The 16,491-nt window shown below is 40.1% G+C and overlaps 1 protein-coding gene across 1 annotated transcript in view; it reads left to right on the top strand.

The window, feature by feature from the left end:
* schip1 (schwannomin interacting protein 1) overlaps window positions 1–16,491 on the top strand; it is a 169,726-nt gene that overhangs the window by 26,348 nt on the left and 126,887 nt on the right. The gene's annotated exons all lie outside the window — the stretch shown is intronic.

The following is a 16,491-nucleotide window of genomic DNA, read 5'->3' as shown; positions in this document are numbered from 1 at the left end:
TACTAACCCTAAATTGCCCCCGTCCCAACTTTTATTGGAATGTGTTGCAGGCCTGAAATGCAGGAATGGATGTTTATTAACAAATGAAATGAAGTTGAGCAGATAAAACATGAAATATCTTGGGTTAAACTGTCTGCAATCAAGTAAAAGTCAAAGCAAATGTAAGAATCACTGCATTTTTATTTTATTTGCATTTTCCATACTGTCCCAACTTTTTCTGATTCGGTTGTAAATGACAGGAAATATGCTGCTGTGAATACAGGCTACTGTTGGCTGTATGGTCCGTTGTTATGGTATGTAATAAAGACACAAGGGCATGTTCATTTCATTTTTATCTTGAACTACAGTGATTTTTTATAGTAATATTTATTTTTTTCAGTTGATCTTGTGTTAAGATGAGCACTTCTTCCTCTTTTGGTTCTAAATTTTCTTTTCTTTCCTTTTCTTTGTTTTTCTTTCCTCCCTGTGTGGCGATGGCAGGATTGCGTGTGACCCGTTCACACTGAATGCAATGTTTTATTCAGTGCTGGATCTCAGTATGTTCTGTGCTGCCTGGGCAAAAGATTTATGAAGCAAAGAAAGCACTTTGATGTTCGGCCAGTGGAAGAGTAAACGCTCTGAGCGGGAGCTTTAGTGGCTCTGGTATTTTTATTAGCTGTTTTTGGATCATTTCACTCTTTTTTAGGATGTAGTGCTGAAGATTAGGGTGCATAGAGTACATTGTGTGCCAGCATCTACACTGGATTCACATGAAGTATTAATAGTTGTATACCTACTGGTGATTGGGGACATTTACTGGACATGGAGGCGGACCAAACTGAAAGAAAAAAAAATTATTAAAGCTATAAATGCTAAAACAACCTTTATTACATCTTATCAAATGCACTTCTGACATAAAACCAATAAAATGCATTTTATTGGTCGAGTCTTTATCCTGGTCAGGTCGAATCACTGAGTGCAATGTGGTAACAAACCCCGGACTGGACGCCAATCCATCCTCCTCGGACATAGCCAATCATGCCTGTATGTAGACTCCCAAATGGCTGATAGCACAGCTGGAAATTCGACCCTGGAACCCAGTCATGGTGGGCTAGTACAACTGACCACTGCGCCACCCAAGCATCACATAATTTTATGCATTTATTTAATTTAAGGAGCACCTATTCTGCCTAAATTTGCACTTTCTGGCAACCTCTACTTGTGGTACCCTCCGTCCCTCAGAAATGACCTATTGTGTGTGTTGATGTCCGGTCAGACTTGTGGACTGATAGCACAGCTGGAAATTCGAACCCTGGATCCCAGTCATGGTGAGTTAGTACAACTGACCACTGTGCCACCCAAGCATCACATGATTTAATGTTTTTATTAAATTCCCAGCACTTTCTGGCCACCTGTGCCGGTTGTACCTTCCTGTCTTCAGAAATGACCTACTGTGTGTGTTGATGTCCAGTCAGGCTTGTGCCTTGGAACGTATGGCTATGGCTAAAAGTGGGCAGATTCAATATATATGTATAGCAGTTCCAGCCCTCTTGTCACTAGTCCCAGTGGTCATGCAGTGCTGATACTGGTTTAGCTAACAGTGCTTGTTGAAGGTCAGTGCATCAGAGTTGAGGTCGTCAGCTTACCAGAACCTGACAGGACTATCAACACTGAATATTCATTACATCCCGACGCAGCCGTCTGTCTGGTTTTTTCGTTTGCAAAACTCAGCACAAAGCAACATGTCATCTCAAACAATAAAACCATTTACATATTCATATTCTACCAAAAAAACATTTCCAAACACAACACACACACGTTTCACGGCTGACAGACTGCTCTGATTTTGAGTTTCACTTCTGCAGTTGAAATAGCAAACGTTCTGTTACTCTTTATCCTGACCAGGGTTCGACGGGTCAGGTTTCTCAAGGGCGCAAAGCAAGTAAACCCTGGACAGGATGGGAATCTATTGCAAAGCTTGTCAATTGCAGCCTGTGTAGACGCCCGGCCAGCAGATAGCACCCTGTGCATCAAAATTGCTGTGCCATTAATAAATATTTATTAGCTTTTTGCATAGGAAAACATCCCTTCCCCCTCTCATCATGAATTATAATTCATGCCGCTCAGGTGGTGCAGCGGTAAAATACACTAGCAGTTCGAAACTTAGCTCTGCCATCCGGCTGGGCTGGGCGGCTACATGAACAACGTTTGGCTTGTTCATACAGAGGGATACAGTCGGATAGGGACCTCATAACTGATGCAATTACGACCTCTGCTGGCTGATGGATGGCGCCTGTCAAGGAATAATCCTGATCAGGGTGTGGCTGTCCATACACAAAGCTGATCCGCATGTGAACTCGCCTCGTTCAGGTGAAAAGATGCAGTTGGCTACTGCACACGTGTCGGACCAAAAAAAACCTGTAGAGCAGGCCGAGGGCTTGTTATTTACTCCACATGGAGGTAGAATTTTCCAGGACTGACTGTGAAAAACAAGGACAATCCTGGAAAAATAGGACTAGGTGGCAACCCGATATGTGAGGGAGTCTGCAACCATTCTCGGCCCCGTGGGGGTGATGCAGGCAGCAAAGGAATTGAAATAGGAAATTGGAAATGAACTACACATGGTGCTCAGGTGACCCAGAGTTCTAATCCAGAAGCCTACCAGAACCGCTCCAGTTGCATGTAAACGTTGGTCATTAACTGTGTTTTTTTATTATTTTTCTGTAAACTGTAGACGATGAGCACAGATCTGGAGAAGCTCAGTAACAACAACAAGCTGCTGGAGGCCAAGGTGTTGATGTGAGTAGCACACATTTTATTGTTTTTCTGCCTTTTATAGCTCTGTCCACCCATTACAGCTCCATCACACGAGAAACTTGCTATTAATGTGGCTTTGCAAAGTGCACTTGCTCAGGAGACACATTTTAGCTGGATTTATTTAGCGATTTAGCTTTGACTTAGCATTTTATCTCTACATAATACTCTTAATGCAATTAAATACAAAATCAGGTCCTATGTATAGACAAACCTTTATAAAGTTGGAGTCTGTGGATAATCTGCCTTGTCTGTCTACATTGCAGCTAATAAGTTAATGATCCTCGTAAACAATAGAAATGTAGCTAGAAATCACATTTACACATTTTAATTTTAATCTAATTTAGACTCCTGATGGATTGTAAACATTTTTTGGAGGTCAGGTAGGCATTTCTGGGCATTTCTGTAATTACTATTATATATGAAGTATTGAAAAATATATTTACATATATTTAATTCAGGCTTAAAACTTGAACTGTACCAGGAATTGTTTATTTCTGTGTGGTCAGTGTGCATTATGAATCTGTGGTCATTAAATGTACCCCAGTGTACAGTTTTATAGTTCTGAGTGAGTATTTAAGCTTGTCCTGCTGTAGAATTTAGGCATGTGTGTGGAAATACAATCCAGCCAAAACCATGTATGAAATAATTACTGCTGATGAAAAAATCCATTTCTTTGACAGCATACAGCGAGCTTGGCGGGACTTCCTGCAGAGAAAGGCTATCCCTGAGAAACGGAGCCCGTCCCCTCCGTCTCTTCTGTCCTCCGAGAAAATGAGCACATCTATCAGTATGATCACGCTATCAGATGGCAACACTCCTGTAAGTTTGACTCATCGTACCCCCCTTACGTTTGGTCTTTCTGGCTTTGGTGTGATGCGCATAATAATAATAATAATAATAATAATAATAATAATATAATAATAATAATAACAATAATATAATAATAATAATATAATAACAATAAAATAATAATAATAATCTAATAATAAAAATACAATAATAATAATAATACAATAATAATAATAAAATAATAATAATAATATAATAATAATAATATAATAACAATAATGATATAATAATAATAATAATAATAATAATATAATAATAATAATAACAATAATATAATAATAATAATATAATAACAATAAAATAATAATAATAATATAATAATAAAAATACAATAATAATAATAATACAATAATAATAATAAAATAATAATAATAATATAATAATAATAATATAATAACAATAATGATATAATAATAATAATTATAATAATAATATAATCTTATAATAATAATAATAAGTAATTATTATTATACATACCTACTATTCCCATTGTTATCCTTATTATTATTATTATTAATATTATTATCATTATTATTATATTACGTAAATATTATTTTGTATATAAACCCATTACCATGTATGTAAATAGCTATAGTTTAATTATAATCATATATATATTATTATAATCACACACACACACACACACACACACACACACACACACACACACACACACACATATATATATATATATATATATATATATATATATATATATATATATAAAATCTGTTTGAGAATGGTTGATTTAGTCCATTAAATAAATAAAATTAAATTTCATTAATTTTTTTATGATTTAAAATTTATTGTCACAAATCTGCCATAACAGGGAAATCCAGAGGGTAAGGGCCGATGTGTTTTTAACACCACTGCATGCTCTTTACTTTTCTTCAACATGAACAGACTCCGAGCTGAGAAAAATGAACTGGGTGTGATGAAAAAAACATGCGCATGTTTATTTATATTTGAGGGAAAACCTGATTAGTTTGTATTTGCTTTTCAGGATGAAGGACAGAAATATAACTTCTGCGTCCTCGGTGGAGAAGTGGGAGGATCAGAGGGGGAGAGGTGAGCGGTTTCTGATTGCTTTTACTCCCTTAAGGAACCGGATATGCTTAGAAATGCTCAGCCAAACCCACCAGATGAATAAATGCAATGCTTAAGGTGTCCAGGTAGTATTTCAAAAGGACTCAGAATCATACAAGTGTGTTTTTGTCATTTCTACCCTTCTACCCTTTTTTTTTTTTGCCTTTTTTGTACTTTGTGAAGTCAAACAAAACAAAGGCTCTGGGACTGTATTGAACCACAGTGAGAGTAAAAAAAAAAAGTGGTAAATTAATCACATCAAAAAGTGGTAAATTAATTCAAAAGTAGCTGCATTTAAGTTCTCATTTTAAAAGAACCTACACGCTCTCTTTTCCAAGAAACTAACCTCTGGAACCTTTGTAAATTTGGAAATCTGTTCTTCTTTTACAAGCTTTATAAATATAATTTGACCTTTTGAAGAGAAGTTGGTGTACACAAAGCTTTTTACATGGTCAAGTGTCCACATACTTCTGGACACATAGTGTTTTCTTCTGTTGGTTAAAATATTTTTCCCTTTGTTTTTCAGCATTTACAGGCCCTTGAGTGCTGAACTGGAGGAGGATCCAAAATGCATGAATGGTTTTGAGATGACACTAAATAAAGACACCTTGTTCAACAAAAACGTTGACGAATTGGGCCAAAACATCACACTGGTAAAAATATACTTGTTTGTTTACTTATGATCTGGTCTGCAATGCCCTTTTTATTTGTCCTCAGATTTCACAGCATTTTTCTGTACATTAGTCCATTTCAGGTCTAAAATCAAAGCTATTTACAGTAGAAAAAGGGAAACAAATGGGCAAAATAGGGCAAAACTGAGCAAATAGGGATTCCACTGTTCCACTGATATCCTTCACAGAAGCATGCTGGTTTTAAATGCAGTGCTTAAATAAAAGTAATCCAGTAGTGGTTTTCAAATGTGTCCTTTATGTGCCAAGATTTCTTTAGACATCCTGAATCTTTTGATTATATTATGCATTGTAGAAGGTAAAATACCTTAAATCAGTGTAAGTCGCTTTGGATATTTTCAAAATGCAGAAAATGTAAATGTAAAGCATAGAACCTTGAACCAGTAATTTGTAAATGATCCCTGATCTTAGTCGTGATCCTAGTCTATTAAACAAATAAAATTAAGTATAAGGAAATGCGTTTTTACTCAAATTCTCTGCATAATATCATGTTTTATTTATGATCTGAAATTTAGTAACACAAATCTGCCATAACAGGTAATTGTGTATTTCTACTGTACATTGTACCCTCTAGACTTCAGACCCATGAATGACTGAATTAATGCAATGAAAGAATGAATTCATGGATGATTACATCAGGTTTGTATCTCAGTGGTGATAATGACCGGCCGGGTGTCTACACAGATATGATTGACTATGTCAGAAGACCTGATGCCCTGTCCAGGATATTCCTGCCCTGTACCCAGTGTTTCCTGGTGGAACTGGGATAAAGCAGTTGGTGATTATGCCACAGTTTGAGAACCCCTGCTTTAATAAATCGGTTCAGCTGTGAAGCTTATGAAGCCGCCTTTAATTATAGCTCAGAACAGACCTTGAAAATTATGCTAAATCAATAGGCTAATTGTGGGTGACTCGGCTCAAGGGCTCTAAACAGTTGCCTCCATTAGACCTTCGACATCAGACATAAAATGAGATTCTCTTCCAGATTGCTTTTTTGATTGGCCATTGTTTTCTCCTCCGAGCTATCGGCTGTGTGTGTTTTTCTAATGCGAGCGTGCCGTGCGTAACTGGCTTTATTGTCTCAATAAATGTTAAGTGATGGGTTAGGGAGGCTCGGTCTGGGGTGTTCTGGACAACACATTTATGAGCCTATTAAAGGAAATCCCCAAACTCATGAATATTAAAGAGAGAATCTTCATATTATATCGTTCATACAGCTGTAATAGCTCAGTCATCTGTATTCTAGATTGCATGATAGCAAAATCACCATGCTAATATATTAATATTTTATTAGAAAATAAATAAGTACGCACCCGAGTACATGAATAGATTTTAAAGTGGTCATGGTAAGACTGAGAGTGGGCGATTTTAACCAGAAATGATCCACTATTGTGTTTAGTTAGCTGTGAAACCTTATATTAACATATATGCTATACCTAGCCTGTATTTTGGACCTTTTTTATTCTTTTACAAGCTTTTAAAATGGAATTAAGGGTCCTGAAGCCAGATTGGCAACAAAATAAGGGTCTATGTATACCAGAACACCTGATACAACCAGGCATTTGTCGGTTGTATTTGTCAAACTTAGCAAGCTAGCGATCACCGCCCCTTCAAAGTACAGAGACAAGCAACATGTCTTTCTTAAGCCTTTGCAAGATGTTGTGAGCAGATAAGGAACAACAGTTACCACAGAACGGCTCACAAGCCCCCCCAAGCTTTAGGGAAGGTGCAGAAACTGTAACGTGACTAGAGGAGTATGAAGGGAGGCCCAAAGTTCTGTTCTTTGTTCTTCAGCTAAATATACCGCTGTAAGAATACTGAAAGTAAACAGGGGCGTAACTACCGGCGGGGCTCCCACAACATAAACTAATCCCCCCACCACACTGCCACCCCCCCCTCCCACCCCCAATTGGCTGAACTTGCCAGGTTGTTATTATATAACAATATTTTTGTTAAGTAAAATATTAAAAGTGGTTGGTTGGCTTGCTCTGTACTTCCTGCTGCGTATTACAGCTGTAAATATCAGCCGATCATTGATTTGCTGTAATTATTTAGCATCTGTGGCGTTTCCTTATTTACTTTCCTTCTCTTGAAATGCTCTCTGTTTCTCAAAATGCTCGATTTTTGCTCCATTTTTCAATTGTAAATCGAAATCAGTTTCACAAACCGATTACAGGCAGCTTAATAATTACCGCGTCGTGGCATTTTCCTGTGGTATTTCCGAGGGGGTCCTCGAGTTTCTCCGTGACATGCTGGGACTTTTTTTCTCCCCAATCAATTTCAAGTCCTGAAGCCAGTCAGTGTTTAATTACCATTTTTGCTCTGCTGGCTTTTGCGCTACTTGACTTGTGAGAGTCCTTCAGGGAGCGGAGACTGTTGAGGCAGAACTGCGGAATTGTTGCTTAGCCGAAGTTCGACCTGCCAGTCATTTTTAATAGAGCATGAGAGGGGGTTTTAAAGCGGTTCCCACTGGAGCTGATCACTTGGCCCTTTTTGCTAAATGTTGTGGCCAACAGTTTGTGAAAGGCATTCCAAAACCACGGGCATCAGGAAGCTATAACGCTCCTTATGAAAATGCTTCAAGTGTCAGTGATTTATAAAGGTTTCATGTTTTGGAGATACTGGCTCTCACTGGGGTTCGGTGGAGTCCAAATGCTTTAGAAATGGCTTTGGTAGAATTTTCAAACTGATGCCAGAAGTATGTTGGAACCCATCAAAATGAATACATTATAATGTTTCAGCTAAGGTTGAATAATATATTGATATGATTAGTTTTTAGCAACAGTTTGGGGAAGGCCCTGTCCTGGAATAACCAACAAGCTTATAGCAAAGTGCCCACTCTAAATCATTTAGGGTTCAACCAGCAGAGCACCTGACTGTAATGAGCCTACTTGCCGTGGAGATCAGCTGAGGGAACTTGGATACAGAATCATGTCCTTCTGCCTTGCCATTTATGGTCAGCAGATGGGACAAAGAGGCGCAGATGATTGACGTGTCAGTTCCTGTTAAGTGAAATTGGGGTCATTTTCAATCCTTGCGTTTGGGACTACACCTACTGCCAGGTTAATTACCACACCATTACTGCCTGTTACCATGGCATAATATACAACATACACAATTATTTACTGTTATTTCACATTTGTGTGTGATGCTAAAAACAGTGATGCTCCTGCAGCACAGAGGAGCTTTTATGTCCAGCTTGCGGATTGGAGGACAATGCTCGGGAACACAAAGGGGTGTAACGTGGGACCTGTTCAATTCGGCGTGACATAGCAGCTCTGGCCCGCCACACAAAAAACTCATTTCTTCACTCAATAGACCTGAAAGGCTCAGGCTGCCGCTGCTTTTAAGGATACAGCGCTGCTCGTGCAGATACATTTCAGAACATGATTGAGTCGAAATGGGACGGCGGGCACAAAAAGACACAGAGAGAGAGAGAGAGAGAGAAAAAGAGAGAGAGAGAGAGGATAGAGAATATCAGAAAGAGATGAGAGAGTACAAGAGAGAGAGAGAGAGGATAGAGAATTTCAGAGAGAGCAAGAGAATAGAGCATTTCAGAGAGAGATGAGAATGGGGGGGTGCGAATTAAAATGAATATTGTAATGTTTCAGCTACTGATGAGTAATATGTTAATATGAGGTTTGTAGCAACAGTTTGGGGAAGGTCCTGTCCTAGAATAAGCAACAATCTTACAGCCAGGTGCCCACTCTAAATCATATGGGTTTGAACCAGCAAAGCATCTACACCATCACAATACCGCTGACTGTAATGAGCTCACTTGTGGTGGAGATCAGCAGGGGGAACCTGACTACAGAATCATGTCCTTCTGACAGAAGGAAACAGAAAAACATCTGACAAAAGTACAAACCCCGTTTCCATAAGAGTTGGGACATTTTATGAAATGCAGTAAAATAGAAATCTGTGATCTAACAAGTACAAAATGGAAAGATTTCCAATGTTTCTCTGACCGACTTCATTCTGTGTTGTAAATATAAACAAAGTAAGAATTTAAAATGGGACAGATGCATGGTTAGGACCGTTATAACCTATAATCACACTATAATTACACTTCCTGTCCTACCTAAGACACTCTTTAATCACGTGTGAACTGAAAACTCTAATTGTTGCAGTTTTTCAAGTTAGTGCGAGACGTCAGCGGCTCAACAGTCCGTGTAAATGTGTTTCGTATGAAGAAACGTTCCTGGATGCCTCCTGGATGGTGTGAGACGGACGTTTCTTCTGCTGAATCCCGCTGACAGTAGCTATAGCAACGAAGCCTAAGATGACTGTAGAAGTAAGCACCAGCTGTGATGAGGGAAAGGTCAGCTTCGACTCAGATGAAGAGTTTGATGCGAATCTTGCTTGAAACTCTAGACAAGCTTAAACCGTGAGGAAAATTCTCGACCCCTCAAGCTCTGGGCAGTCTAACGCCTGTAGGGAGGAGGATCAGGAGAGTTATATTTAGCTTTATCTTTAGTAAAAGAACCTGTTTCAAGCTAGCGTGAGCAAATGAGGCACAACGTCTTTCTGTTCTGAAGCTTCACTCGTCAACAGTCAACACAACTCAAATATCATGTGGATAGCCAGGCGCAAACATGTGTTAAGTTTAGCCAAGAGATGCAATGCAGGACAATTTCTTGGTGTCCTGGTAAATAATACCACAGGACTCTTTAGATGTCTTGTGGAGTCCATCGCTGCATCCGAAATCGCATGGTTCCATACAGAACAGTAAGCAAAAGTGGTATGCAAGAGCGGGTAGTGTGTCCAAATGCATAGTATTCATTAAATAGTATGCAAAAAGTAACCAGATTACCTACTGCATGGGCACTGTCCATTTTATCAGCTTCACTTACCATATAGGAGCACTTTGTAGTTCTACAATTACTGACTGTAGTCCATCTGTTTCTCTACATACTTTGTTAGCCCCTTTCATTGGTCAGGACCCCCACAGGAACACCACAGAGCAGGTATTATTTAGGTGGTGGATCATTCTCAGCACTGCAGTGACACTGACATGGGGGTGGTGTGTTAGTGTGTGTTGTGCTGGTATGAGTGGATCAGACACAGCAGCGCTGCTGGAGTTTTTAAATACTGTGTCCACTCACTGTCCACTCTATTAGACACTCCTACCTAGTTGGTCCACCTTGTAGATGTAAAGTCAGAGACGATCGCTCTTCTATTGCTGCTGTTTGAGTCTTGAATCTTGAATCTTCTAGACCTTCATCAGTGGTCACAGGACGCTGCCCACGGGGCGCTGTTGGCTAGATATTTTTGGTTGGACTATTCTCCAAGTGACGTTGGTAAGATGGCAGATGAAGTATGAAGTATGCCGCTCTACCGGCCGAGCAGTGCGCACTAATTCGAATTTAGTACGTATACGATTTCGGACGCAGCCCACGTCTTGGCGGATCAAGGCTGTTCTGACTGCATATTAGGTGGTTGGTCCTAATGTTTTGGCTCATCGGAGTGCATACGTTAATTAAAATGGTAACTTTGTGTCATAACCTGTGACTATGTTAACTTCTCTGTGCTCATATAAATAGGGGTTAAACAGTACATCCTTAAAAGTAGACCCAAAAAGAGCATAATTAGGGCACGGCTACATTGACATCAGCATTAGCATGCTGCCACTATGAACTCTGTATCGGTCCGTATCCAATTCTCCACCCTGCAGGGTGACTTTAGGTTTACATAATAAATGCATCACTTCGTAGAGCAGCAATACTCGGTACATCAGCACCAGCCAGTAAATCACCGGAAATAAAAGCCTATGGGAAGGGAAACTGTAATCACGAGCAGCCGAATCATCGCACTTCTCCTCACTTCTGCCTCATCTTCTCTGGGCAATCTCATTTCTTTCACGTTTATTGCTGGTACACAACCAGCGCTAAAGAGATGATCGGGAGCAGCCGTGTAAAAAAAAAAAGAGCTGTTTGGAATAATGTTCATTCATGAACAGCCAGTAACCGCCTCATGCTGTGTAACAAATAGCTAAAAACCATGAACCAGAACAAGTTTCTTAGTCCATTATTGCACAGGCTCCACCGGGGGTGGGGATGGGGGAAGCGTGGCTGATCAGGCAAGTGAATGTGTCTGAAAGCCTCCTATTAAGGAATTGGCACCAACGGTGGAAAAATACATCAGGTATAGCGTGCTCCCCCGTATATGCTGAGGTTCTCTGGGTCAATTCGCTGCATGTTGGTGTATAGCAGCATCCGTGCAGTTGCTGGCTTGGCATGTATTGAAGGATCGCAGGTATTAATGCGTAATGTGGTTATTTAGTAAGGTTAGTAGGTGATTTTTTTGGAGGGTGATGTAGGTGTTTTAGAAACTTTGTTTTTGTAACAACAAGGTGCTCAACAAGGCGCCGGTGACTGTTAGTTAAGAGCCTCCGTGCCCCCTCTGCTGGCCATAAATGGCAAGACAGAAGGACATGATTGTGGTTCTGTTAGTGCAAAATGTTAACCTTCATGTCAGGTCAGCCTGTTGCATGAGAACTGCTATTAAAAGAGAGAGCACAGTATTTTTTTGGAAATATATGCCTCATAAATTCACAAAATAAGTTTATTTATTTATTTTTAATTCTCCTTTATCCGGGGTATTGTTGCGGCCAGTTCAAGATGCCAAGATGCTGACCCCAGGGCAAAAATACAGGGTGTTCCTAAAGCCTGGAAATATAGAAAGTATATGTTCAATAATTTCCCTCTGGATAAATAAAGTATCCATCCATCCATCCATCTGCCCACCAAATCACCTACCAATCCATCCATCCGCCCACCCACCAAATCACCAATCCATCCATCCATCCATGTGTGGTACCTTCCACCTACAAAAAGTACACTGGCTACTCTGAATTGTGAGTCTGTGGCCCAGATATTGAACATATACTTTCTGTTCAGAGATTGACCAGAGGCTGGAATCATGCTCAGGTCCCCATAATCCTGGTGCTGCACAAAGTTCCTATTCAGTTCAAACCGATAAGTCTCGGCTGTGATGGTGTGAAAATGATTCTCTGTAAAGCTCGGCTTACTGTAGATGAACCAGCGAGGCTACAAAACACTCCTCGAGTCGGCGATTAGTTCACTCGCTTTTGTTTTCCACTTGACGACTTCTGCTGATGGCTTCACCCCCCTCCCGAGCCAGCCGGGATTTAAAAATGGAAATAATGAGAATCATATTGTGAATCCTATTGAGGGGAAACTGTGAGCGTTAAACATCATTTCTGCTTGTTGATGCTGAATCAAGAACTGTGCAGCGGAAAAGTAATGAGATTACATCTGTACTTCTGCGCATTTGCTCTGTGCAGAAGTATGGAACATTTACACTGTGGCCAAAAGTATAGGGACACACTACTGATCATTGAGTTCGGAGCCACACTCGCTGTTACGGGGTGTATATAATCCTTTGTTCTTACTAGGGCTGCCACAGATGTTGTTCTGCAAACTAGAAAAAGACCCATAGGTGCCCAGGTGTCCAGTGATGGCATAGTTACCTTGAAAAAGTAATCTGATTACTCCTTTAAAAAGTAACTTAGTTACTTTATGGATTACTTGATTTTAAAAGTAACTAAGTTAGATTACAAGTTACTTTATTAGTTATATAATGCGGTCCGCTAATGTATCCCATAATGCAACTGGAGCTGCGTAGGCGATTGAAGCGGAATAAGAAACAAGAAAGACGCAGAAAACGGAGTCCTCTGTTCACAAGTGTAAGTAAGATAAATAAAATAAAATTTTTTAAAGACAAATAAATAACAAAAAGACGATAAATATCCTAAATTTTGGCGAGTGGGGTTTGTAATGCGTCTGTAATTATGGTGATATTACGTCATCACGTCCCCACGTCATCACTTGACGTTGGTAAAATGTACTTTTTTACCGGCCGAGTAGTGCATACTTCCTCCAATCTAGTGCGTACTCTGTAAGTATGCGATTCCGGACGCAGCCCGTGACTTAATTGTCGCATAGGACAGACGTCACTCCCCGAGACGCAAGAAGAAAGCAAAAATATATCTTTTTACTAAGGAAAATGACAAAAATAGTCACGCACAGTAACTTGGATAAGTAACTTTAATCTGATTACTGGATTGGAAATAGTAATGCGTTAGATTACTCGTTACTGAAAAATGTGGTCAGATTAGAGTTACTTAGTAACGTGTTACTGACATCAGTGCAGGTGTCACAGTGGGATGCTCCACTAGCACACCAGTGCAGAGATTCTACACTCCTGAGTTTGAATCTCAGCTCTGCTACCGGTCGTCTGTGCGCCCTCTAGTGGGCACAATTGGCAGTGCCTGCAGAAGACAAATCTGGCACAATTACACTGTGGTCAAAAGCATAGACACCCTACTGATCACTGAGTTTGGAAGTCTGAGCCACACTCGTTGTTACCGGGTGTATATAATCATTTGTTATTAGTAGGGCTGTCTCAGGTATTGTTCCGCAAACTAGAAAAAGACCCATAGGTGCCCAGGTGGCACAATGGGATAAACCGCTATCACACCAGTGCAGAGATTCTGATTGACAGAGCCGTCAGCAGACAAAATTGGTCATCGAGTCTGCTGGGTGGGAATAGACCGGACTAATAAGTGGGTGGCTGTGCAAGCACCCTGGTTAGCAGCCGAGGCATCTGTGCAGAATTCGAAGAGCATGGAGATCGGAGGGGGCGTGGGGCAGATGAATATACCCTTCTCGGATGCAACCGAAATTCCCAGCAGCGGAAAACTGATTGGCTATGCTAAATTGGAAGAAAAGGGAAGAAAAAAACGTCAATGATAGTTATTACATTTCTCTGTTTTAGCGATGGTTCCTGTTTCCATGGAAACTCTTGACACAAGGCAGGGATGCACCTCAGACAGGGCGCCCATCCATCAAGAGTCTCAGACATAGCCGATCGTATCTGTGTAGGCACCCGGCCGGCTGCCTTGTCAAGTGTTGATTTGTTCCAGGTGGAAGTGCTTCTATATATCACGGTTTCCACTTCATAGAGTATGTATATACTGTATATATATATATATATATATATATATATATATATATATATATATATATATATATATATATATATATAGGAAATGACCTTCCTCAAACTGAAACTGGAATTTCCTTTATATCCGTGATATCCAGTCATGTGACCTTCAAACTTTTTCCCTTCTGTTGCTGTCTGTCCTGCCCGTTTGTTATTTTTCTCTCCCTGCGTCTTTTCTTTCACCTTCTCTCTTTCTGTGTACTTCTGTTCAACTGGCCAGCGTCCAATTTAATATCTGCACCACCAGAGGGTCCAACAGACCCTCACCTTCTCCTCTCACCTACCGTCCTTCACTCGTTCTCTCTTCTTTATGACGCTGATGACAGCCTGTCATAAAGGTGTTCGTTTTACAGCCATGTGGGAACATTGATACAAAGCATCATGGTTCCGGGGATCGATCCTGGCCAATGATGATAAATAAAACTGGATTTAAATACCAAACAACCATCATAGACAGTCAAATTATCACAAGAACAGGTAAACTATATAGCCAAAAGTATGTGGACACCGCTCCTAATTATTACATTCTGAGGTTTTTTTTGCCACATTTCATGCTAACAGGTTTATAAAAGCAAATCTGTCATCTATGAGTGCCCATATTTTTAACTAGGGTTTAAAATAGGGTTATTAGTGTGTCCACATACTTTTGGCTATATCAGGTTTATGGCAGGTGTGTGTGTATGTGTGCTTGGACCTACTGATTAGTGTGTGTATAAGTGTGTGGGTGGGCATGTGCATGTCTGTGTGTGTAAGCGCCTGCGTGTGTGTATGCAGTTGTGTGTGTGTGTGTGTATGTGAGTGTGTATGTGAGTGTCTGTGTGTGTATGTGTGTGAAAGCGTCTGCGTGTGTGTATGCAGTTGTGTGTGTGTGTGCGGGCATGTGTATGTTTGCTTGTGTGTGTGTAAGCATCTGCGTGTGTACATACAGTTGTGTGTGTGTGTGTGTGTGTGTGTGTTTGTGTGTATATGTGTGTGTGGGCATGTGTATGTTTGCTCTTGTGTGTGTGTAAGTGTCTGCGTGTGTGCATAGTTGTGTGCGTGTGCGCATAGTTGTGTGTGTGTGTGCATGCAGTTGTGTGTGTAGTGTGTGTGTGTGTACGTCTAATAAAGCATCTGTGAGGAGCAGTGTGGAAGGTGTTTGCCGAGGTGAAGGTGACATTGGCTGTTGGAAAACAAAACAGAAAGTAATCTCTACTGATCCATAACCACCACACACACACACACACACACACACACACACACTGTGATGAGGTGTTCGACTATAATAGAGAAAAACACTCACTGTTTCTGTAATGCAAATGGTTCTGATACGCTACAATAATCATGACATGATGCCAACAAAACACATCTGACCCAGAATCAGTAATTAAACAGGGTTTATTAGTTAATTAATTTAATTTTTACAAACATACAAAGATGCTTAATCCTTAAAAAAATGCTTAATGCTTAAACACAGAACACAAGGCAGGATTTTGGGTGTACCCATACCAAACATACACAGGTAGGGCATCCAGACAGTCACCATTTTCATTTTTACCACCAGTCAAGAGGTCTAAAGAAACTTCATATGCCCCATTTTCCAAAGAAAATCATTGTCCATCTGTGCTGAACCTCTAGGACTCCACTGAATGACAGCGAGAGCTGTTATCTTTGAATACAGAAAAACTGGAGTAGGGTTAAATCAGCCCAAAATTTTCTCAGTGACAAAAAAACATCTGCACAAGTGCACAACATGGAAAAGACTGGAAGCACAAAGGAAACCCCTGTTAGTCCAGAGGAACGTTAGTGCTCGTCTGACATTTACAGAAAAATACTATTCATGTTCCACCAACCTTTTGGGAACATTCTCTGGTGGATACATCATCTCACAGTTAGAACATTATAAGAACATTCATACATGGTGGGGATATTGTGATGAGCTCTAATAATAGAGGGAATTTTATGTCCAGTATGTTCTGCACCCCCAGCATCAGTGACGTTGTTCGAGTTTAATAATGCATGTAATTCAGTTACCCTGAACTTTAATCAAGACTGTTAATTAAGC

This window comes from Trichomycterus rosablanca, chromosome 25, assembly GCF_030014385.1.
Source record: "Trichomycterus rosablanca isolate fTriRos1 chromosome 25, fTriRos1.hap1, whole genome shotgun sequence".
NCBI classification, from domain to species: domain Eukaryota; kingdom Metazoa; phylum Chordata; class Actinopteri; order Siluriformes; family Trichomycteridae; genus Trichomycterus; species Trichomycterus rosablanca.
The sequence above is the reverse complement of the archived record's forward strand: the minus strand, read 5'-3'. Positions and strand labels throughout refer to the sequence as shown.